Here is a 24,057-nt window from a genome sequence, read left to right on the forward strand (position 1 = left end):
CTCAAAATGGATCAAGGACCTAGATATCAAATCAGAGACACTGCGTCTGATAGAAGAAAAAGTTGGCTACGATCTACATACTGTGGGGTCGGGCTCCAAATTCCTTAATAGGATGCCGATAGCCCCAGAATTAATAACTAGAATCAACAAATGCGACTTACTTAAACTAAAAAGTTTTTTCTCAGCAAAAGAAACAATAATAGAGGTAAACAGAGAGCCTACATCCTGGGAACAAATTTTTACCCCTCACTCTTCATTCTTATTATAAAGGCTAACTTGAGCTTGCTGAACAGGCTTCCTTTAGATTTGAAGTTAAATCCAGCTGGACTTCACTGCACATCTTACAAATTTTTACTGCATATTAATTCCTGCACAATATCTTTACCAGCATTTCCATTATATTATATCATTAATGAAGAAAGAGACCGCTGGTCTTGGTTAGCTGGTAGAGCCCCTGGAACTAACAGCATCAGATATGTGGGCAAAATAAAAATTAGGTGAGTGAACTTTTGAATTGGCTTTGCTTGAAGATTTACAATTTTAGGTGTCTCTCTGATGGGTTATTCTTAACAATCATTTTATCTGTTCGTTGCTAGAGACGACCACCATTTCAAATAATCATACACAGCTAGAATTAATTATTCTCTCTTTATATGCACAACATGACTTGGAATTTGATCCTTCCAAACTCATAACATGTTAATGAATAACTCTTTGGCATCCTCTCAGATCACAATTGTCATAGTGTAGCAGAGAGACATACCAGTGGGCCCTGCATCCTCTAGGGACTGGAGAGAATTTGGAAGCAGGAATTGTGGGAGGGGATTTTTTTTTTTCAGAAATGATAAAGCTGACTAAATGTTGATCTGTTCTTCATCATCACTATAGCCCCCCAAAATTCTAAATAATGTGGGTGATGACATAGTCCTGGGGCAGGGTTTGTGTTGGTCCAAATCTGAAGGATGCCATGAATAGAGTTGAGTTTTTATGCTGAACATGATTCTTTAAACTTTGCAGAATAACTTTGTTATCATGTAGTAACACCATTCACTACTGGAAACTTAAGCTGAGCAATTACATGGTTAGCTTTTAGCTCAGCAAGACCAGCTTATATTTTAACAGATTGGTTCATGGTGTTTTAAAGGTGGGCATAGTTTGTGTTTCAAAACAGTACTCTGCATTCCCATATTCAAACAATATATTTCAAATAAATGACATTGACTTAGTGATTATAAAATCTAAATAATAGGATTTGACTTATTCTTTTCCATGACCACTTACAGCTTCTATTTGTAAATGGTAAAACAGACTTGATGTAACAAGATGTAATATTTTTGTTTGGAAAGTGTAAATTTCAGCTAATGTGTGAAGTACTTTCACAAAATTGAGTGTCTTAGAAAGTAAAACGTGTCCTTCCTTTTTAATTTCATTATTGTTTTATTTTGAAACTGAAGCATATTTAAGAAAATAAGAGTCACTGTATGTGGTGTGATTGAATAGTTTTAATTGTAGCTTTTGTTAACATATTGGTTTTATTAAAATCCATCTATTGGGTACTTTTTTTCTAACATTAATACATTATGGTTGCATACAAAGATCAAACTACAATCAGCTAGTGAGATATAAAAGCTATTAAAAGAAGAGTAGTATTTCTTTCTCTTTTTTGCTATGGTTAAATAAATGAGTGCATTTACTATTTTTTGCTGGTGTAATAATTACATCTATATAAAATACTACAAAGGAAAGAGTCTTCTGTATTCCTTTGCTGGTCATGATTTTGCAGTGTGGGTCGTTTCCTGGTAACCATAGAAGTTGTATGGCATGGGGCAGGATGTGCTGAGGAGACATCTACCCTGGGTCGTGGCATGGGACGTAGATCACTGGTGCTGTGTGCTGAGTGCCAGGACAGCAGTCTAGAACCTTCCTTTGTTCCCAGGCACACTCTCTCTCCTCGTCCCTGTGCAGTTCCAGGGAGCCACGAAGCAGGTCACTCTTGTTACAAATCGTGGCAGAAGCACTGGTATCCCATCCAGGCCTGAGTGCTCCTCACACTCTTTTCGTTCATGGCTGGATGAAAGCAGAAGACCACCAGAGGACTCTCCGTGGCCCTGGGGTCAGTGAAGACAATGTGCAGCTGGGCTTGTGCCAGCTGGATGGCCTCAGAACCTTAGTGAGAAACATCTTCCCTAGAGAAGCCCCAGAGGTTTCTGGGCTGCGGTGCTGCTGCACTTCCTCATGTCTCACCTGACCAAGACGTCTGCCTCCAGTAAGGAGGAGTTCACAGACTGCAGGGAGCCTGGCGGTGAGCGTGGAGTTCAGGAAGAGCTCCTGGTGATGTGGGTTTGCTGGGAGCTGGGAGGAAGGGACCACAGATCCCCGGCTCCTGAAATTCCCCAGCACACACTTCAGACTTGCATACCTGAAAATGTGGCTTGAATTTTTTCTGAAGTCTGGCAAGACTGAGTGGATGGCCAACACCCAGAAATTCAATGCCAGCTTCTTGAGATGCTGCTTCTGAACACCCAGGAGTGCTTGCATATTGTAGACCAGCCTCACATTTCACCTTCATCAAGAAAAACAGCTCATGTAATTTGAAAATGAGTCTTTCACAATATCGTCTCCCCATCTAGCTTGAGATTTGCCTGAGGTTAAAGATCACATCCTTTGCAGCTGTCTGTGCCCAACAGCACTTAAGAAAACATTTGTATATGGCTATTTCATCATTTATTTACAAACACAAATGTGTACTACCTCTGTGTCGCTATCCATAATGGGCCTGTGGATCAATACTCTGAGCGTCTAATTGAATTGAGATTTGTTAGCAGAGACAGAAAGACGTCACAGGGTGATGAGAGCATGAGTCCAGGCAGGGCACTGCGCAAGGACAAGCATGTCCCTCAGCTGGAGATTCAGCTACACTTGCTGTGATGGGGGGCCAAGCAGTTTGTTGGAAGAGTAAAACGCCAAGCTAAGAAGAGAATTCCTTACACCATGAGGAGAAGCCAACCAAGTGCAATCGCTTAACATTTGGCCAGAGAAGATCTGCAGCAATGAAGCATGTAAATCAAGAGATTTGATCTTCTTTATGATGGACTCTATACAAATACATGGTGTCTAATCTCAAATCATTATCCAATGTCAAAGCAGCAAGTACAATAAACATCCAGTCAGATGCTAATTTGTTTTGTTTAATTATTAATCCTGTGGTGCTGGGGGTTGAACTCAGGACCTCGTTCATGCCAAGCAAGCACTTTACTACTGAGCTACACCTGCGGCCCTCAGATGTTAACCTGTTAGCATTTCCAAAAGCTTCCTTGCTTCCCAGGTTGGGCAAAATGACATCTGCAGAGATTTTAGAATACTGGGATTAGAGTCACGTTGATTTTCCACCCATCCGGGCTATATGTGTGCCCTGTAGTTGGACTAGAAGGGAATCCCTGGCTTGGTGCCTGATGGCTTTACCTCGCCGAGGATCCGTTTAGCACCTTGCCACCACCCTCTGCAGGTAAGGCTGCTGCCTTATTCTGGGTATGTTTCTGCTGTGTGGCTTCGGAGTCCCAGAGGCTCCACTGGAAACATAGTGCCTTCATTGTAGAGAGCTGTGTCATTTACGTTGGTACTGATTCCAACCTAAATGCTGTTTTCACTAACAGACAAGTGTGATTCCAACTGACCATGACCATCATGACCACTATGAAATGATGTTCAAGGATAAATATTTGGAAGAAAAATGTTTCTTAAGGCAATGTGAGTAGTTTAAATTAGATGACATGCATTTTATGTAAACATAAAATTGATAGCATGAGATATAAAAAAATTAAAATGTTCATGAAAAACTTTTGGATTGTTCTTCGGAATTTTGTTGAGAGAATAGGACATGATGTGTAGAAATATTGATCAACTGGACCTATGAATTTAAAAATGCGTAAGATTTCATATGCCTGACTGAGTAAAACTCTACTACCAAACTTATTCTCCAAATGTACTCAAGCTCCTAATTGTCATGGTCTGCCAAATTACAAGTAAATTCTGGGGTCTCATAATTTTTTCAAATATAAAATACATACATTAAGGTATTTTTCCTACCAGAAACCCTTTAGAAATGAATAAGGAGTCACATGCATCCTGCCACGTCAGCATTTTCCTCTTCTGAGATAAGGAACTATCTGTTCCATTCAGAGCACTCAGTAGTTATGGCAAGTATTAAGATGAACTCAGGGGCTGGGGATGTGGCTCAAGCGGTAGCGCGCTCACCTGACATGCGCGGGGCGCTGGGTTCGATCCTCAGCACCACATAAAAATAAAATAAAGATGTTGTGTCCACCAAAAACTGAAAAATAAATATTAAAAAAGATTAACTCAGATTTATCTCTGCATATCTTTCTTCTAGAGAAACTAAAGCATTTACTATTTATTTATTGTCATAATGCTCCTTTAAAATAAATGAAAGACTAGTTTTACTATATATTCTAGCTTGTAAAATTGAACCAAGCCAAGTTAATATGGCTTTCCCAAGTTAGGAGTCATGGGGCAGATACAATCTGATTGCTTTCCTTCAGTGAAATCCACCAATGACAAGCTGCAAGTTGTAAGCATACATGTATTTAAATTTTGTCACCTATCATAATGTAGCTATACCCTTTCAAAGCCCAGGAGACCATCACCTGTAGCAGCGAGTGCAGAATCATCACTCTGTGTCTTCATTACTGCATTATTCCCCAAGGAACGTTCACCCTAATTGCCTTATTAGAAACTCTTCCTACTGAGCACCAGAGAGGTCAAAAGCACCTCATGTGGTATTATTGATACAATAAACCTGACAGTTCTTGGAGACTTTTCTATAACAGAGGATTTCTATATTTTTATTTTGAAGGACCACACGACAGGTAGTAAGCTGTAAGACTCCATGTCTTAGAATATGAGTCAAACTCTTCCCATTGAAAAAACACAAACTCTATAGCTATGTGTTAGGCAGCTATTTATTGCTGTGACCAAGGTAACTGACAAGGACAGCTTAAGGAAGGAAAAGTTTGTTTTCATCTCATGGTTTCTGTGGTTCAGTCCGTGGTCATTCACATTTATTACTCTGGGCCTCAGGTAGGCTTCATCATGGCAGAAGGGCACGGATGAGGGAAGCTGCTCCATTCATGGTGGCCAGGAAGAAAAGAGAGACAACAGGGATCCAGAGACAAAATAACATCTAAGCATGCCCCTGGTGGCCTAATTCCTCGAGCCAGACCCTATCTGCCTACAGATTCCACCAAGTACAGCTGACCTTTCAGATGTTCAAATGCATTAATCCATTGACTCAGTTATGACTCTCATAGTCTAACCATTGCACCTCAGAACATTCCTGATTGCCACGTGGGCTTTTTGAATGATCTCTCATATCCAAGTCATGACCAGCTTCTTGCCATTTTGGGCAAGTTTAATTTTATTCAATAATATCTGTCTGTCTGTTTAGATTTTTGGATGGAAGTAGAATAACTGAATGTGCTTTTCTACAATTCCAACATCCTCTGGAGGAAATTTCATCAGTTGATCTCCTTTGCTCAGGGGCAGCAGTTTATTTAATTGTATAGTAATCAATAAGCAGAAAGTGGGTAATAACAATCACTCACTAGAAGTAGCTACATCTTCAAACCAGGAATGCTGTGTCTCCCAACCAAGTCTGCTTCTCTGGTGGATGTCAATAAGGCCTTGACATTGAAACTCCTTAGTCCAAATCTATCCCACAATGATCCCGACTGCTACGAACCACAGCCAAGTAATATGATGCACGGCATTTTTGGTTGAGAGGTGACGCCAGCAAGCCATTGAGATGATATGATTATGTTAAGATTTGCATTCATATGGATATTGGACTCCTGCTGTCCACCTTGGCCTGCAGCTGGACTCCTGGAGAGTTCCCATTGGTTGGGGAAGTGCAGTACGAGGGAATTCCGGAGCAGGGACTTCCTGTTGGGGTCCGGGAGAACGCCGAGTGGGTCGGTTGGCAATCTTCCTGGGAGCATACGGGGCATTGGTGGCAGTTTCAAAAATAAAGTTTGTTCCTGCTTGAGTGGCTCGTGATTTTGTGCCCAGCCAGACTGCGGCACCCGACTGTACTGTTCTCTCCCATTAATCTTGACCCAGGCTCTGCCTTTCACGTTATCTCACTTGTAGTTTTATTTCTCTTCTTAGAGTAGCTGGCCCCTTGCCATCCCTCTCCAAATTAGTTCCCTACTGGGTTTTAGTATTCTACCCAGCATCATTCCTGAACAGTCCCATTTGATCTGTTTCTTTTGGTACCTGCTCCATTGAGGAAAAAAAATAGTTATTTTCCCCACAAAGTAAAGAGATTTACAAAAAAATGGTTTACACTAATCCGTGTGAAAAAAAAATTGTTGTTATCTAAGATTTAGTTGAGATGAGTTGAGATGAAACACTTCAATAATTTCATTCAAGGTGTCAAATATTTCTATCTTGGAGCACCTAAAAACTGAATTTAGGATTTCTGATTCCAGATCCTTGTCTACTAATCAGTAATGGATAAAACCACATAGATTAAATTCTTTCAGTTTAAGGACATTTATTAAGCACCTATTTCATGCAAGATGAAAATTGACATCCGAGTGTCTCATTTGAGATGAAAATTCAAATGTAATGATCTCACTCTTGGAGTGCGGATGATATTATGCTGCATAAAAAGATAGAAAGAGCCAATAATTTTTATTATGGGATATCTGTGAACACTTCAAGAATGTAGAATTAATTGCTAAATCACAAGAGACACTCTTTCAATGTCCAGAGAGTCACGGGGTACCCAGGATGAACCAGAAAGGACTGTTCCTCCCACTTGGCAGGGCCCACATCTTAGGGGCAGGTCCACGGAGCTGGGCATGGTGCATTGAGAACCCAAGCTGAGCGCGCTGACAGGCAGGCGGTGATGGGGTAGACCTGCGAATGAATTTCTGAGAATCAAGAGTGTCTAACATCCCTGCATGTGGGGCTGCAGGCACCATGCCAAAGCCTGCCCATTGGGGAGCTTTCTCCATGAGTTCATCTACATTCTTTATTCTAAGAACATAATGACTGTGAAAGTTCCCCATAGGAGGAGATCACAAGAGCTGAGAGAGGATTGTATGGGACAAAGGAACAGGATGATCACCAGTGACTGTGTTTCCCAAACCAAACCCACCTCTGGGGTGAGCACGGATGGCATCAAAGAGTTATTTCAGCCCTACACTTCTCTGTTCTGCTGGAATTATGAGTCCCCTCAAAAATCCCTGGAAATAATTTTGGTACGTCCTGAGGAGCTATGTCTTTGAAACATCCTTTAATACTCCTCAAACTCGTCTTCTGGTCTGCATTTACTTTCTTCCTTCTTTCCTCCGAATCACAGCTGTCATGTCTGCTCTTGATCCTGGAGTTGGAATCCGCTGCTACGCCATTCATCCCAACCACACACGCCCTTGTCCCTGTCTGAAGAAGTAGGCGCCTTGGCCGATACCCACGCTACTTGTGGCTGCTGCTGTCCCGGCGGCCATTGGTAATGCCAGCTGAGCACTGTTCTGAGCTTATTTTTGTCTGATGTCAATCTGAAATCTCTCCTTCCAATGCCAAAATGGTTGCTGCCAAAGTCACAGGCACTGTCTCTACTGTCGCAATCACCAGCAGCAGGAAAACATCCAGCACTTCAATGTGGATGTGCAGGATGTGGTTGTGCCTCTTTTGATTCTCTCTCTCTCCTTTATGTTTTTCACTTCCTTGGTAGACACAATAATGTTCTCCAAGGTCCTAATCTCTTGAGCTTCTAAATCTTTCCTTGTTTTGAAAACAGTCTTTGCAGATGTGCAAGTTAAGGATCTCGAGATGTAAAGATGATTCTGGATTGCCCAGGTGGGCCTAAATGCTGTCACAAGTCCTTTGCGAAGACAGGCAGAGAGAGGTTTGACAGAAGGTGGTGGAAAGACACAGGCAGAGGTGCCAGCAACCAACAGGATCCTGAAGAGGCAAGCAACAGAATTTCCCGAGAGCCTCCAAGAGGGTCAGCATCCTCCAAATCCATGATGTCATGCTAGTGTGCTGATTTTGGACTTCTGGTTTCCAGATCAACAAAAAATAGATTTATTTTGTTATAGTTACCAAGGTGTCAGTGATTTGACACTGGGAACTACAGGGAACTAGTGCAACCACCATGCACTGTGATCTGAGCCTGAATTCACAGGAAACATTTGATTAGTGGTGGGATCTGTGATGAACTCAGCTTTTATAGAAAGCTATAAAAGAAGAGGTGCATTTCCTGATTCTGTTGTGAACTGGAAATTATCTTAAGATTAAACTAAGAGTAATGGTTACAAGAAGATGCCAACTTGGAAGAATTTTAGTGTATTATCAAATGTAAATAAATAATAGGCATCAAGTTTGAGTAGATACAATCTTATTTTTCATTGCATCTCAAAAATAATCACTGGTAATTCAGACACAAACAATAAGGGAATTAAATAAGTAATGTTTATGTTTTCATGATGTTCGAAAATGATCTGTGGGAATTATGATTATCGCTGTTCACCTGGGAATGTTTATTAGAAAGCTTAGAAATGATCTGTAGTTTAAAAAAAAATGCTGAGAAAAGACAAACCCTGAAAATCCTTCTCAGTTCCACCTGAGGAGTGTCCCTGTCATCAATGTGGTAATTCACTGCCAAGTGCAGGGCACAGAGGTGAGCCCCAGAACACAAGGCCTGTCCTCTAGGACTTTGTCTAAATGAGTATAATTCTGGAATATATTAATGTATTTTAAAAGGGCAGAAATTTGATAAAAGAAAGGGAAAAAATAGATGAAGTGTTCCCTTGAGGAATAAGTGGTGGTCCTCAGGAGGCAGAGCTGCCCAGGCAAAGACTCAGAGCTCACCTTCAAGTGTCCATCGTCCCTCTGGAGCCCAGAGAGGTCACTGTTTGCCTTGTAAGGAAGTCCTCTGTAAGTGTAGTCTGGGGAAATTTCCCTGGCAATTAGTGATGCCCAGGAGACATGCCTGTATTGGGAGTCCCATCCAGAATGGGTGGAGATTAAATGGAAGACATTTTGGGCATGTGAACAAGCTCCAGATAAAGTGGTGGGTCACCTGGATCTGGTGTGCCTGTCCCCATCTTTCAGGGCAGAGGCTGGGCTCCAGAGGCAGGTCCTCTACTGGGGACCTAGGGCATAAATGGGCTCATACCTGCTGCCAGGGACTGAACCGTGTCATGAAAGGGCAAATCCTCACTAGCTACAGGATCTGATGGAAACTTGATATTGAACTTCCAGCCTCCAGAATCGTGAGAAATAATTGTCTGTTTTTCAATCTATGTTGTCCACAGTGTTTTCACAGCAGCCTGATGACTGCAGCTGTGTGACATTGCTCAAGTGTCCAACTGTTTGACATTGTCCAAGGCACGGGGAATGAAGGAGGAATACCTCTGATCTCACAGACTTGTTCTAGTGCTTTTGTCTCTCTGTTTAGGAGTCAGATCCACTGAATGGAGAAGAAGCTTTGCAATTCCTATGCTAACAAAAATAATGTGGGACTGAGGATGGCATGAATAATCAGAAAATGATGTGGCTGGCTGAAAATGATTGCCCCCAGACACTGACTGTGTGTGTTATGTTCACTACATAACGAACACCAGGATATGCCTTAGGCTCCACAGTGCTCAGTAGGAAAGCATCCACCCTAAGAAAATATCATGGACTCTGTGTTCTCCCAGGCATTAGAAAAGTGCCACAGAGAGACCCAGGAGTGCTGAGATCTAGAGTTCCTAGAATTTGGCTGTTTGACATTGATGTTCTATGCTGTGTCTTAGACATGCACCATGGTGTGCAGTGGAGCTAGTCACACTCTGAACAGGGCTGCCCTCAGATCCATGCCTGCAGCACATGCTTCGTGAAAAACTAAGTGGAGTTTCGACATTGGTCCTTGACTTAGGAGAAGAGTGGCAGCTTCTAAAGCATCTGAGTTGTGTGGACCCCAGCTTACCCTGCCAGAGAGGTGACTTGTCCACATTGGTAATACCCCCAGGGAAATGGGTGAAAATACCCAAAGAAAAAATGCAATCATGTATATTCTGTAATCACCTGGGTCTACCCTGATGATAGGAAAGGAAAGAATCCCCGGGAAGTTCACGAAGAAACTGGCAATTTCCTCCCCTTTCCACAGGGAACCCTCTACTTTTCAGCAGTTGGAATTGCAAGGCTTTTAAATATATGAACAACTTAGGCACCAAAGTGCGGTTCTGAGAAAATCAAAAGTGGGAACTGTCCAGTTTAATTTCCTATTATGCATATGAAAGGCCCATTTTCCTACAGGCACAGCACTTCAAAAAAATCTAACTTTTTATGATGAAAAGCAAGCAGAGCTTCTCTTTAAAATTTTCATTAAGTTCATGAAACCTATGTAAAGGCTTGACATGGGGACCAGGGAATATCAGAGAGTTCATAGAGGTGAGGCTGCAAGTAATATATTGTCATAGTTGTATCTAGGTAAGTAAAAGATAAGTGTTTGGCATGTTCTCTACTTAAAACACACAGGGTTAACTTCACATTGTTTACAATGAATGTGCAGAATGCTTCCTGGTCATACATTATACGGGAAAAATTTATGTGAGTCTCAACACTTGATAGTTGTTGTTCCAGCAAAATGCCAGTTTGATCAGTTTGGGAATTTTTTTTTCAGGTTTTTTACTGTTTTCAAACAAACTTTTAGTAGTGCATTTTAGTTATACGTAACATTGAGGTTCATTTTGGCAAAATCATATATGCAGAGAGTAAAATTTGCTCAATATCAGTCCCGAGTACTTCCTCTTTCCCTCTGCTTTCTGGTCTTTCTCCCATTACCATTTAATGTATTTTAATTCTCACTTCATAGATATACATAAAGGTGAAATCTGCTGTGGTATATTCATGTATGTATCTAGCGTAATTTGCTCAATTCCTCTGTCTTTAGTTAGTTCCTGCTTAATGACTAAGCAGAAAGCAAGAACCAAAAACTGTTTTTACACTGAGAATGATGTTTTTGGAAACACATTAATGGTTCATTTTTGAAATCTCAGTTTCCTCTTCTAATTTAGTCTTAGTTAAGTAGTTTGGGAAATGTCTCACTCATGCCTTGATTATTCACTATTATACTAAATATTTAACAGGCATTTACTGCATACCAGATGCTAAACAGATGCAGCAATTGGCAAAGGAATATTAAGGTGAAAAAGATGAAGGACCTGCTTTTGAGGGGGTCACTCTCTCTTACTCACAGGAGATACCGCTGTGATGTGAAAGAATTAAGATTTCACAGGAAAGGTAATGGCAATGGAGCTGGAAAGAATTTAGACAGCATACATCTGTGCTTGGAGGTGCAAAGGAGAAACCGGCTTCATAGAGGAGGAGTATTTCAACATTCCTTAGGAGCTGCCTGGGGACATTCTCAGCAGCAGAGATTATGTGCAGGAGAACACCAAAGGAAGAGGAGCCATCTGTCCCTACCACTGGCTGGAGGGTGTGCCTGATCGCAGCTGGACCAGGGGAAAGACCTGGGGGTGCTGGCAAGTGCCTGTCTGCTGCACTGGCACGATGGTCGGAGGGTATTGACAGACAAGGAAGGATACTGTGAGGTCCAAACCTCGGGGTTTGCTCTGGAGATGTAGAGGACTTGACAGACATTTACCCTCGCTGTCTCAGGTCTTCATTCAGAAAAATTTAAACATAAATACTTTCTTTTGTGAAGATTAAATGAACTGATGTATGTAACATGCGGAGAGCCATATGTGTCACCTCCTAACTGTCTGTCCCCTTGTTATTTCATTTCTCTAAATCTTCATCCTGAGCCACACTTTCCTCTAAAAACCTGCTGGGATTTGTTTCTTTCCAGTCTTGTGCCACAAAAATTGATGATGGATTGAATATTCATTACTCTAGACCTTAGCTGAATATTGGTCAAAGATGGTTAGCACAACAAAAACTTATTTTCAAAACTTGAAAATGAAGCGAGTAACACATGTAGATACCTGTCAATAGGGAAATGAGGTCAAGAAAACTTAAGTTATGAGATATCAACATAACTTTATGTAGATTTTTTTAAAGGTATTGCAGAAAATAAAAACTGCTTTTCACAGGGAGAATTGTGTAAAATCCCATGGGCTTTTCTTGACACCTAATACTTGAAATTTCTTTCTATCTGTACATTTTTGACGATCTCTTCTTAAACAGAAGAGCCAGGCCAAGCTGGTACTCGGGACCAACTGTCTTACCTGATATAGGTACCAACCACCTCATCACCTCCAAAACCGAGTAGTGGCTCTGTTGGGCTGGGAAGATGTGAAACTGATTCTTAAGAGCAAACATTTGTAACAGTTGATTTATTGTACTTTTCATTCAACTTTTATAAAAAGTGCAATATGTAGATTTTAAGATGATGTAAATGGGAAATTTAATTAATTTAATCAAAATATTATTCTTTTAATAGGAACAAATGAATGTTCTAAAAGTTTGTTGTTTTTGGAATGGCATTTTAGGTTTGCTTTGGAAGTAAAAGTATCATTTTAACCAACATAAAAACAGCCCCTAAAATCTCTAAATGTTTGCCTCTATGTTTTTTAAACAAATTCCAAAGATGACAAAGGACATTGTCTTGAGCAGTATGTTTCCTATTAACATGATCGGGCTCTAATGACTAACACCTTTGCTGTTGCCGCATATATTTGCTTATTTATCACTCACACATTATTTACCTGCTATAGTTCTTCCCATTCTGGTGACAAGTTTCATAAAGCTAGTAGATCATCTGATCTTAACAACCTGTGGAACAAATAGAAAAATTCCTTCAAAAACTCATTAGGTAAGGAAAATAGAACACAGCCTTCTGTTTAACCGCTGTCATTCCCACAGTGGGCAGCAGAGATCCTCAGTTGTTGACTTCCAGTTTGAGATGCACATTTCCTTCCTAGCCCAATCCCAGGAGCCACAGATTCCTATTTGCACTGCACCCTTACTTTTCCTGGCAGTCTGAGCTTTGGGACTGCTGCAGAGCCATCTCAACAAGCAACTCTCTGTTTGGAGCAGGCAGTAATGAGGGAGACCAAGAGGGTTCATATGCACCTTCATCACCAACTGCAGGAAGAAGGAGGAGTTCCCTACAGGAGGAAGGCACACAAGGTACTCACCCATTTCTTGGTGAAGCATGCCACACTCTCTGACTAATCTTAGAGGACAAGGGGGATACCACCTACAATTCATAAAATTATCCTATTCACAAGGGGTCAGGAAGACATTTGCTTAGGAAAGGAATTCTGTTTTCACAACCAGAGGAGCTGGAAAGAATTTCATCAACTCCCACCTCCCACAGTAATCTCCAAAATGGCAGGTCTCATTTTCAGTGAGAGCTCAACTTTTGTGCTGGGTGGAAAGATGACCACAGTTGAGATCCACACATAGAGAAAGCTGGGCATGTGCAATTCTAGCCACAGAACCACAGAGCCATGCTCCCAGGGGGGTTTCAGAGCCACCAGCCCCCACACTCAGGGAGGATGGCTTATACCTACAGAGAGGCTCTGTGACAGTGACGCTCTTTCTCCCATGAGGGCCGGCTGTCCTAGGCTGGCCAGGCTATCCAGGGCAAGCGTCCATGCAGGACCCAGTGCTCTGAGCTTAGACCAGAAAGGTACTGTTAACATCAGGAGCTAGTGGTCTTTTCTTCTCTTAACAATTTTAAAAGTACAAAATTTGATAGAGATGGAGAAACATCACAGCAAATGATCCCAACAGGCACTGAGGAGCAGAAACAGGTTTAACAACTTCGACTCTATGGAGTTTTGATTGCTCTGAACACTGCTTTTAAAAGTTCTGAGTCACTGAACCATGCAATAAATAAATATGCCATTCTCCTCGTAAAATGATGTTCTTGGCCTTTATCCCATTCTTTTGTTGTAGAATATATTTTTAGCAATTTTGCTGGCAATGATGATTTTCCTCCTACCAATCTATTCATATCTTTTCAGTATACTTCTGATCCAATTTAGGATATTTTGTCCATCTATATTTTGGGAAAAAAATTATCTTTGTAATAATTTAGTGCATGATTTTAGGTTAAATTAAGGGAAACTTCAAGAAATTATGTTACATTTGGTCATAAATTGCTGGGAGCCATTAGCCAAGTAGGTATGACAATTTCCTTGCCAGCATACCCCATGTTGCAGTGACATTGAATGTAGGTGACCTTGCTCAAGGACCAGGGCGGATTAGGGCGTTCCCGGTTTAGGTTCCAGGTTTAAGGTTTAAGATTATTCCTGCTGGGAATAGGGCGTATCTTGCTGCCTGAGTTCCCCTTGAGTTCTCACGGGATTCAGACAGTATATTTTGGAGATAGAAGCCCAGTGGAGGTGGATTTAGGCGGAGAACGTGGATTTGGGCAGAGAACGTGGATTTCCCCAGAACGTGATTGTAGACGGCTGGTGTGAGTTCGGGAATAAAGAGTTGCTGTTTGAATCTACAAGCTGTGTGGTGGCTCGTGATTGTGTGCCCAGCCAGACTGCGGCAATAAATAGTATAACATTTTGATTTATAGGACAAAGAATGTAAGTTTTATATGTGCACACTGTTTCTGTAATGTCTACATATACAGTTAAGCTATTTGAAGTTAAGTGCAAAATTGAAAGAAGAATACAAAAAAGTAAAATTGGTTACAATAGTCATTTAGGAAACAATCCACTATACTGGGACCAAGTGATGTTTTCATTGAATTTTACCTTCTATTTACCTGGCTGATATAGCTGTAATAGATGTACTGGATTCCAAAGGAAACGGAGAATTGAGCACATCTGTTTTTCCATGTTTCTTCCTTCATTGATCTACATTATCAGTTCTAGTAACTAGATTATACTGCGTGGGCACATATGAAATGGAGAGTAGTAATCAGCCTAACGGAAGCAAAGATTTAGACCAGAAAAGTACTGTCTAATTTCCATCTTAATGGTGGATTAATCTGTTTAGAAACATTAACTCATTATTTTATTTAACATTTTTCCCTTTTATTTTTCCTTGTTGGTCAAAATTCTCTTCAAATGTTACTGATATATTTCCAAAACGTAAACCTATAGTGCACTTGTATTATTTGTAAGATAAAGCAGAAAAAGACATTTTCTGGGGAAAAAACAAATTGATGTGAGAGATGGGAGAGAGAGGCATTCCCCTGGATGGGGAAGAGAAGAGTAGAGCACTGTGGATGCAGGGTTAGGGATTGTTGGTGATAGCTAAGGATAAGATTGAGTGAATAATCAAAGTAGACAGAACCTCACAACAGTCTGAGGTCCCAAATATCAGGCAGAAATAGACAAAAGCCATAAAATACAAACGAACCAGTCTTTATCAGATCACTACCAGGACTGTAGGGGTCATTGAGCTGTTGTTGTGAATGGACACCAATGACCACAGTTATGAACCTGATGCTGGTGTCCATCCGGAGTTCACTAGGCCGAATTCTTACTGGCTCAGCACCATTGTACTGGGAGGTAATAGAGGCCCCAGGGCAGAGCCCTCATGAATGGGATTCCTGCCTTTATAAGAAGAGCCTTGAACGCTTGCTTGTCATCTGCCTCAGTTCTGTACCACAGGAGGCCATGGTGAGAAGACAGATATCTGCGAGCACAGGACCCTGATCTATCAGCACCATGGTGCAGGGCGTCCATCCCTCAGAACTGTCTGGAATCAGTTCCTGTAGTTCAAGTCCCCCCACCTGCGGTAATGTGTTAGAGTAGATGAAGTGAACAAAGCAATCACAGCACAGCCTCCCCCCATGTGGCCCAGTACACACACATACCCCCCCAACACACATGCACATGCACAAACATGCACAGCACACACACAACACATACACACACAAACACGCACAAAACACACACCAGATACATATACATAGCACAACACACACACATACACATCCATAACACAAAACACACACACAACACACAGATGTACATAAACAACACACACCACACACACAAACATGCACAGAACACACAACACATGCACGCACAAACACACACAAAACACACCACACACACATACACATACATAAACATACCATACACACATACATAACACACACAACCCACAGATGCACATACACAGCACACACACCACACACACACATGCACAAATATACACAAAACACATGCACACAAAACATACACCACCTTACACATACACATACATAACACACACAAGACACACAATACACACACATACATAATACACAACACATGGATGCACATACATACATTCACAGACTCTGGCTTTTCATAAAATGCAATCAAGAACATTATTAACTTTACAATTAAGTTGACAGATAGAATACAGAGAAGTGGAATATTCTCGCATGTCTGATTTTGGACTAAAATTCACAGCCTTCCCATGATATTTTAATACACCAGGTCTTTAGAGGTGATGAATGAGAGTAATTTAGCTATCATTTATCAGCATTTGGAGTATCTGGAGCAAGGCTTTAATTTTAGAGTAGTTACATAACCTACCATTGAATTCTGATCTGTCTAAAAAGTCTTAGGTATTTTCGTATTAGATCAAATGTAATTTAGCAGTTAAGAGTACTACAGTATAATTCCATGATGTATTCAAATGTGTCAATGTATCTGAATTAATTTCTTCTATTCCTGTTAATATGGGTTGATTGTAGATTTTTTTTTTTTTGATGAGTTGAGCCCTATTGAGAAAAGACTTCTCTTTTCTAGCAGGAGAACATTTTTAAAATAATGATAATAATTTTATGAAGCCGTAAAACCTCTATAGTCTCTATAGTCACTTTGCTATTATATTTAAAATAAGAAGTAAAATCACTCATCCACATAAAAAAAGAAAACTAAAACAACTGTTTCAATGGATGGCCACATGTCCAATCTTAAAAAATCGCAAATTTCAAAGACCTTAGGAAAGGAGCCCAGCAAGGGCCCTGAAATAGTGTGTGGTGTATTTAAGGAACTAATAAATATGCCACAAAACCTTATTTAGTAGCACTAAACAGTACTTGAGCATAGTTAGTATGTAAAGCCTATTTAAGAAGAGTAAAGAGTATTTGGTGATAAGTGTGTACAGCAGCACGTATATTCAAAGTGAAATGAGAAAAGTCACTAGAAAACTTGGTTCCCATCACCCATTCCCCAGAGGAGATCTGAAGGTGAGTGAGTGTGTCCAGGTGAATATTCAAAGAGGCAAAGGGCAAAAGTCAAGGTGAGTGTCAGGAAGCCACACACACACACACACACACACACACACACACATACACATCTACGCATGTGGAGTGAGGAAGGTGTGGGGGCAGTGGCCCCTGAGAATTGCTGACCACAGCTGCCCAGCTGTGCTTGCTCAGTCTTGGCAGAAGAGCAGGTGTTTCCCTGGGAGCTAAGGCCAGATAAGGCAGCATGGTCCACACCACAGAGTGGTACCCAGCCTCCATCAAATCCCTGGGGAAGACGGGGAGGTCCCAGTAGTGCTCAGGACATGGGAAGTGTCTGAGGGAGGTAGTGAGGAATGACGTTTCTGGACCCCGTGCTCCTCACCGAGGATGACGCAGAGCTCAAGGGCTCTTACAGGGAGCTCAGCTGGCCTCTAATCTCTGCTTGAGCTTTCCTCTTGGTTTTGGTCTGACTAGTGTAACATAAGCCGTCAAAATGCAAAAGAAACAAACCTTTAGACCTCACACAGTGATGCAGCTACATTTACAGGAAATGACAATATCCCAAGCTTTAAAAGGTGCTTTCTGTGCCTACCTTAGCAATCAGGGAAGAAGCACTTACACTGAAAAGAGCAAAGCTATTCTGTCTACACTCCCGATGCAATCAACCACAGCACCACCACAACAGGAGCTTCTCTGTGTCTTTACGATTTCTTATTGTCTTCGAAACTCAAGTAAAATTAATGCATTGCCTGTATAGTGTGATGGGTTTACCTCCAACGGCTATGGAATTAATTAGACTCTGTTGTCTAATCTTCCTTGGAGAGGCAAGACCCTGGCAATTATGATTCATGGAAAAAGTGAATATTCTCTATGTACACATCATAAAATAGTAATTTTGAGGTTAAGGCTATTTGTCTGCCAGTTAGACTGGTGTGTGTGTGTGTGTGTGTGTGTGTATACACATTTTTGTTTCCACTTCAGCTTGATTTTTATCAATTGAATTTGTGATCTTATTAGCACTTAGCACAATTTTTGAGAAAATAAAGTGAGACTAGCTAACACTCTACAGCTGTTCAAGGAGAGGATATGGGGGGAGAAACTCAGCTCATTACTGTTTAATGGAAATTCTTCTATTCAAGAATTTCCAAGTAGGTTACAGGCCACCTTCTAGATGCTGCTAGGATGCTTGAGTATGTCTCCTTCCAAAACATCATGAAAATTCTCAGAATCCTTTCATTTTAAAGCCTGGCAATTGGATAGGGAACAGCAATGATCTAGGAAAGCAAGGAAATACTGTTTCAAGTGGGTGTTTGATTCCTAAAAGGAGATAGATGGAGGTTTGGTGAGTGATCTAACTCAGTCTGCAGATGTCTAGCAGTATATGTGCTCCTATACTCCCATAAAACATGCTGTAGGCTTTACTGTTTTTCCCCATAGATGAAGGCAGGTCCCATAAGGACCACAGAAGTGATTTTACAAAGCTACAAACACATGTTTTACTTTTCTCTTAAGCGATGTGGTTTATCTGTTAAAAATCTAGATTATAAGATTGAAAGTAGATTTAATTTAATATCAATTAAATGAAACTTTACTGTACTTGGACAAAATAATCCTGTGAACTACATGCTACAGGATCCCCTGTAATAATTTTTTTTTAAACCAGAAATTCAAGAGCTTGGAATTCCTTTTTCCCCTCTTTTTCATTATTTTCTTAATGAGAAAACATAGGAAAAAATAAATCAAGGTAAGGACAAGAATGGAGGTGGTAAGTTTTATTTTAAAATAGTAAAGATGAGGAAAGTTTCGTGCCAACAGTATTTGAAATAATAATGCAAAATAATCTTAAAAGGTAAAATTGTTTACATGTCTATACATTTATTTCCTGTGCCTATGAGACTGTGACATATGTTTACACTTTTTACTTGTATGGAATATGAACAGATAATATAAGAGTTTTGAGTTGATTGAGAGAACGTGAGTGTGAAATTGTTTAATGTGAGGTTCTCAAAGTTCTAAAAGTCATAGCAGCTCACATTACAAATTTAGCTTTTCAGCAAGAACATAATCAGGTGTGGTTAATAATGCATTTTTATCATAGAAATGCATGTTCCCAGTTGACATTGGTACAATCGTGAGAACATTAATGGAGAGCAAAACTTACTTTCTTCTTACATTCCACCTTATGCTCCTCTTAGGTTGCTCTGTTACAGTAGCTCAAGTGCACAATCTAATCAGCTTTCTCCCAGTCAGTTGTTCTCCTTGCTTATCATATCGCTTGAATGTTACTGACGTGATGATCATTTCTCATTCCCATAACATGTGACCTAGGAATTTGACAAAAGGCAGAAGGACCCTGGTTCAGGAGAAAGCTTCTCTGCTCTTCTTATCTAACCTTCCTGAATCCCAAACCCACCCTCCTTTCCATTATCCCTGTCTCCAATGGCATGAGAGCATTTTTAAGAAGATTCACGTGTATTCCATCAGAACACATTGTTCTTTTCACCTAAGTATTCCTTGCCACTCTTTCCTTAGATCTTGATTCCCACTACCCACCGAGAGTAATGACACAGCAGCGCCCTGTTTGTTTAAAAGGTATCATGCAGTGAAATGAGAGAGAGCTAAGAATTTCTTTCTCAAATTGATTTCAGCGATCCCTAGGAGAGACCTCAGCCTGCACTCTAGGAATTAGCTGCCATCGATATCTTTGTTTACTCTCCCACGTCAGCTCATGGAAGTGCATTATTAATAGTGTGTGTGACTCCTTCATGTTTGGTATTACTGTTTTCATACAATGAAAGATGATAAAGTGCTGCTGTTTTTATTGTGCAGTTTAATTGCTCATTGCTAGAAAAATGTATACTGTTCCCTTCAGGTTCAATTCTTCTGCGTCTCAATACTGTCCCTGGTCTCCTTCCCACTAGGTCAAATTACTCTCAGACTATTTTATCTTTTACCCTTGTCTTTCCATCTTCTCTTTTAAAAGGAGATACATTTTTGTTCATTGATAACCTGTCCTTTATTTTACATAGTTATCTCTGACATTTATTCTTTACAATTGCTTTAAAAAGAAAATGTAAAGACGAAACTTGGTATTCAATTTCAGGTGATTTACTTTTAGACTTTCTTTACTAAACTGGTTTACAATTTCAGAGACTTGACTTTAAATCTTCCTCTATGAATTCAAGTGATGTGAGAAGTTAGGGAGAGGGACTAGGGCTTTCATTTGAGGAATAAATAAGATTTTAGCTAAAAGTAAGTAATATTATCCTTCCTATATTACTTCTTAGAAAGTTCATTGCAATATTTGTTTGGTACAGATTTTTAAGAGAGAAAATCAAACATTCTTTTCAGGTCTTTTTCGTTGTTGATGTCATTAATTTAAAAGATCCTAAGCAACTAAACAGCTTCTGCTTAAACTGTTGGTGACTTCCAGGCGATCCTTCTCAATGGTACATTGTGAAAATTTGATTCCTTCAAAATTTAAAATTCAGAATTGTATGTAATTCGGTGGTTCTTGTCTCATCTTCTCAAGGTCTGGGGCCTTGTGTGAGCAGGTTTAAATGCTCTCTAGAAACGGGGGTGCAGAGCCAGGACCCATGGCTGGTCTTTAAACATACAAATGTTACCAGTGACACAGAAATCCTGAAATGTGTGGAATCCTTACTTACTTCTCAACTGTAGACTGATTCCAAGGTGTTTTTAATTTCATAAAATGCCTGAGCAATTTTCAAACTACTGCTTCTCATAAACAGAAGCAATAATTATTCCAGCAGTAGAATTTAAGTCTTGAAATTAATTTAAGGTTATTCCTGTAATAATAAGAAATCAATATTAGGTGTAAGCAGGCCTAGAATATGCTTACACTTGAAACCAAATTTTCTCAGTTCACTAAGCTTCAAAATTCATAGTGTGGTTTTTTTTATCAGTTTTGTTTTGACAAACAATGCCTAAAGAAAGTACTTTGATTAATTTAGGATTGAAAGTCCAATTCTGATTACTCTGCAAGAGATTTTCCAATATTTCCAAATGTAAAATTTACTGATTTGACTAGCACTAGAAACGGCGTGAAAACTGAAACAAACTCTCATTTCTTGCGCTGGAGACACTCCTCCATTTCCCTCCCTTTAGGAAGCATGGGAAATGCAGTGTCACTGCCTTCTCTGTGACAGTGTTTGAAACAACTCTTGACGTTATCAGTATTTGTGCTTCTTTTTTTCCTCTCCAGTCCTTCTCCAGACTCTATCGTGGGATTCTGCCCAAGTTGCAATCCTAGCGATTCTTCTGCTTCAAATGTTTTCCCAGACTTCAGCCTGGGCTCCTCTGGTTGAGCAGCATAAACTGGGAAGGAGCCATGGGAAGTCGCACATCGTCCCTCATGCTGACTGTTGTATCAACTTGCTTCGCAGCTTCAGAACCTCCTTCAATTAAAATGACCTAAGAAGTTGAAAGAACATTTTCAACTGTCAAAATGTTAAGGCCAAGAGATTTAACAACTGCTCAAAGCTGTTGTCATCAACATAAGATGGGAGTGATGGTCTGTCCTGTCTTCAATCCAAAGTGGCCTCGGGTCCTTTCCCATCCTGGTGAGACCCGTTTGGAGCCCTCAGAAGTGTGCAAAGGGGAAGTCTGTGTGCCACTCCCAGGGAGTCATCCTTGCGTGCAGTAGACCAGGCACGTGGCACTCTGCGCATACTCACCTGGACCTCTGCGGCATGTGCAGCCTGTGTAGGGCTGACCTGAAAAGGGGCCGCTGCACAGTTCTGCCTTCCCTTATAAATGGCATATTTGCTAACAGAGACGACAGTAGGAACTCTATTCTGAGGTGACAGGAAAACTGGTTAACCTGGAAGTGTTAAGTAGGACCCTGCTGGTGGTTATCAGGGATTAAATGAAGGTGCTATATTGTAATTTTGCTTTCAAAACAGAAAGAAAATGTTGTTTTTAGATATAAAATTTAAGAGGTTATGAAACACTCTTGTACATAATTGCCTAAATTGTCATCTCTCCAGTAATTTAGAAGTGTTTAGTTTTGTTTACATGAAAAAGAAAAAACTGTAGAAAAATTTCTTAAGGCCAAAAAATAAATTAATTAATTAAGGTTTAGGCATGGCTACAACGGATTTACTAAGTCAAATTATGTCTCTTTTTTTCTTGTTTGCAAACCATAAGAACAAAAATATCTTCCCCCCCCTTTCATATCAGCAAGAATCTGCTAGCATAAGACAGCTCCCAGAGATTCACTGCCATCCTGAATGAATGAAGGAGTACTATAGACATCAGGTACATGCCCAGTGTAATCCACTTTTTGCTAGCTTGATCTGAAAATATAGAAGAGATTGAGCAGACTGCGAAACATATGAAGTGTCTATCAGACAGTGATTCTTACACTTGCCAAGTATTTAAATTAAATTTGGATATCTGTCTCTGTGTGTGCTTAGCACAGACATATTTTTTTTAGGCCATGAACTTTCAGTTGCTGATAAGTATAAATGGTCTCCTTTGTTTCAAGATAAGATATAATGTATATTATTTAGCTATTTCATCTTTATTATTGGGATCTAAAATGTAAAATGCTTAATAATAATTTAAAAAAAGAGAAAGATTAAGAGCACAGTATTTAGTGGAGTCTAGCTACATAACTGCCTAATTTTAACTACATTTATTAACTCATTGCTAGTATTTCATCAATGTTTAAAGAATATTTAGTTTTATCCCAACTGATGTTGCTAACCTGTTGCATGCTTAAAAAATAAATGATCACCAGGATGATGGAAAAACTTGCTTATCACTTGTTCATCTCATGCAATTCAGTCTAACAAGTCCCTAAAGAACAGATGGCATCACTTGAACCAGTCCTGGGACTCATTGAGTATTGAGGAGCAGAGTGGGTAGGGACGGACACAGCAGCAGCAGGCAGAGTACAGAAGTGGTGTGTGAGGATGTCAGGATGCTCCACAGATTCTGTGCCCCTTGACGTGGTTAAGTTGGGGTATCCATGCTAAAGAAGCTGAGAAGGAAGATTTCACTGCATAACTCATGACAAACCTAAATTACGTTTTAAAAAAATAATAGTGCTCAGAATGGGAAATTTAATGAATATTTAATTTAATTTTTTTCTGGATAAGTTTGCCTCTCCCAGTTAAATCAACCATGTGCTATTGAATAAAATTAGATCACAAATGCACTACTGACCCAAGAACAAAGCTATGCATTTCAAACGTGGTGGCATAATCTATATTTTAAACATTGTGTATTTGACTGTGTACAGTGGTATGTGACTTCCCATCCTTCCTGTTTTTTATGTCATATTAAGATTCTACTTTTTATCAAGAATAAGTTTCTATCTATATGTTTAAATGTCCAGGGAACTGCTTTCTTAAAATAAATATTGAAAGTAATATATTCTTTAAAAAATTTCAGTTTTATTTGCATCTGAATTTATTGATTACTTAAAACTTTGTGTCTTATTTTTCAAATGCCACCAGATTTTACCCATTTATGCAGTGATATTCACTAACAACAGCAAAAGTCATATTGAATATCCTCTATATGCATAGGGAAGTCCCTTGATATTCCCAAGAGTTGATTCTAGATCTCCTCACTGATACCCAACCCATCAGTTATACTCAAATGGTGTATTATTTGCATATACAAGATACATACCTTCCAGTATACCTAAAACCATCTTTGGTTTAGTTATAATACCTAGTACACTGCATTACTCTGGGAACAGCTGTCACACTGGATGTTTAGGGAGGAATTATAAGAAAAAATACTTCATACTATGTTTAAATACAGACGCAACTTTTAAAATAAGTGTTTCAACTGGCAGTTGTTTGAAAGGGATGATGAGCAGCTTGCTG

Source organism: Marmota monax, unplaced genomic scaffold (assembly GCF_021218885.2).
Source record: "Marmota monax isolate L192 unplaced genomic scaffold, Marmota_monax_Labrador192_F-V1.1 WCK01_AAM20220418_F8-fsc00026, whole genome shotgun sequence".
NCBI classification, from domain to species: domain Eukaryota; kingdom Metazoa; phylum Chordata; class Mammalia; order Rodentia; family Sciuridae; genus Marmota; species Marmota monax.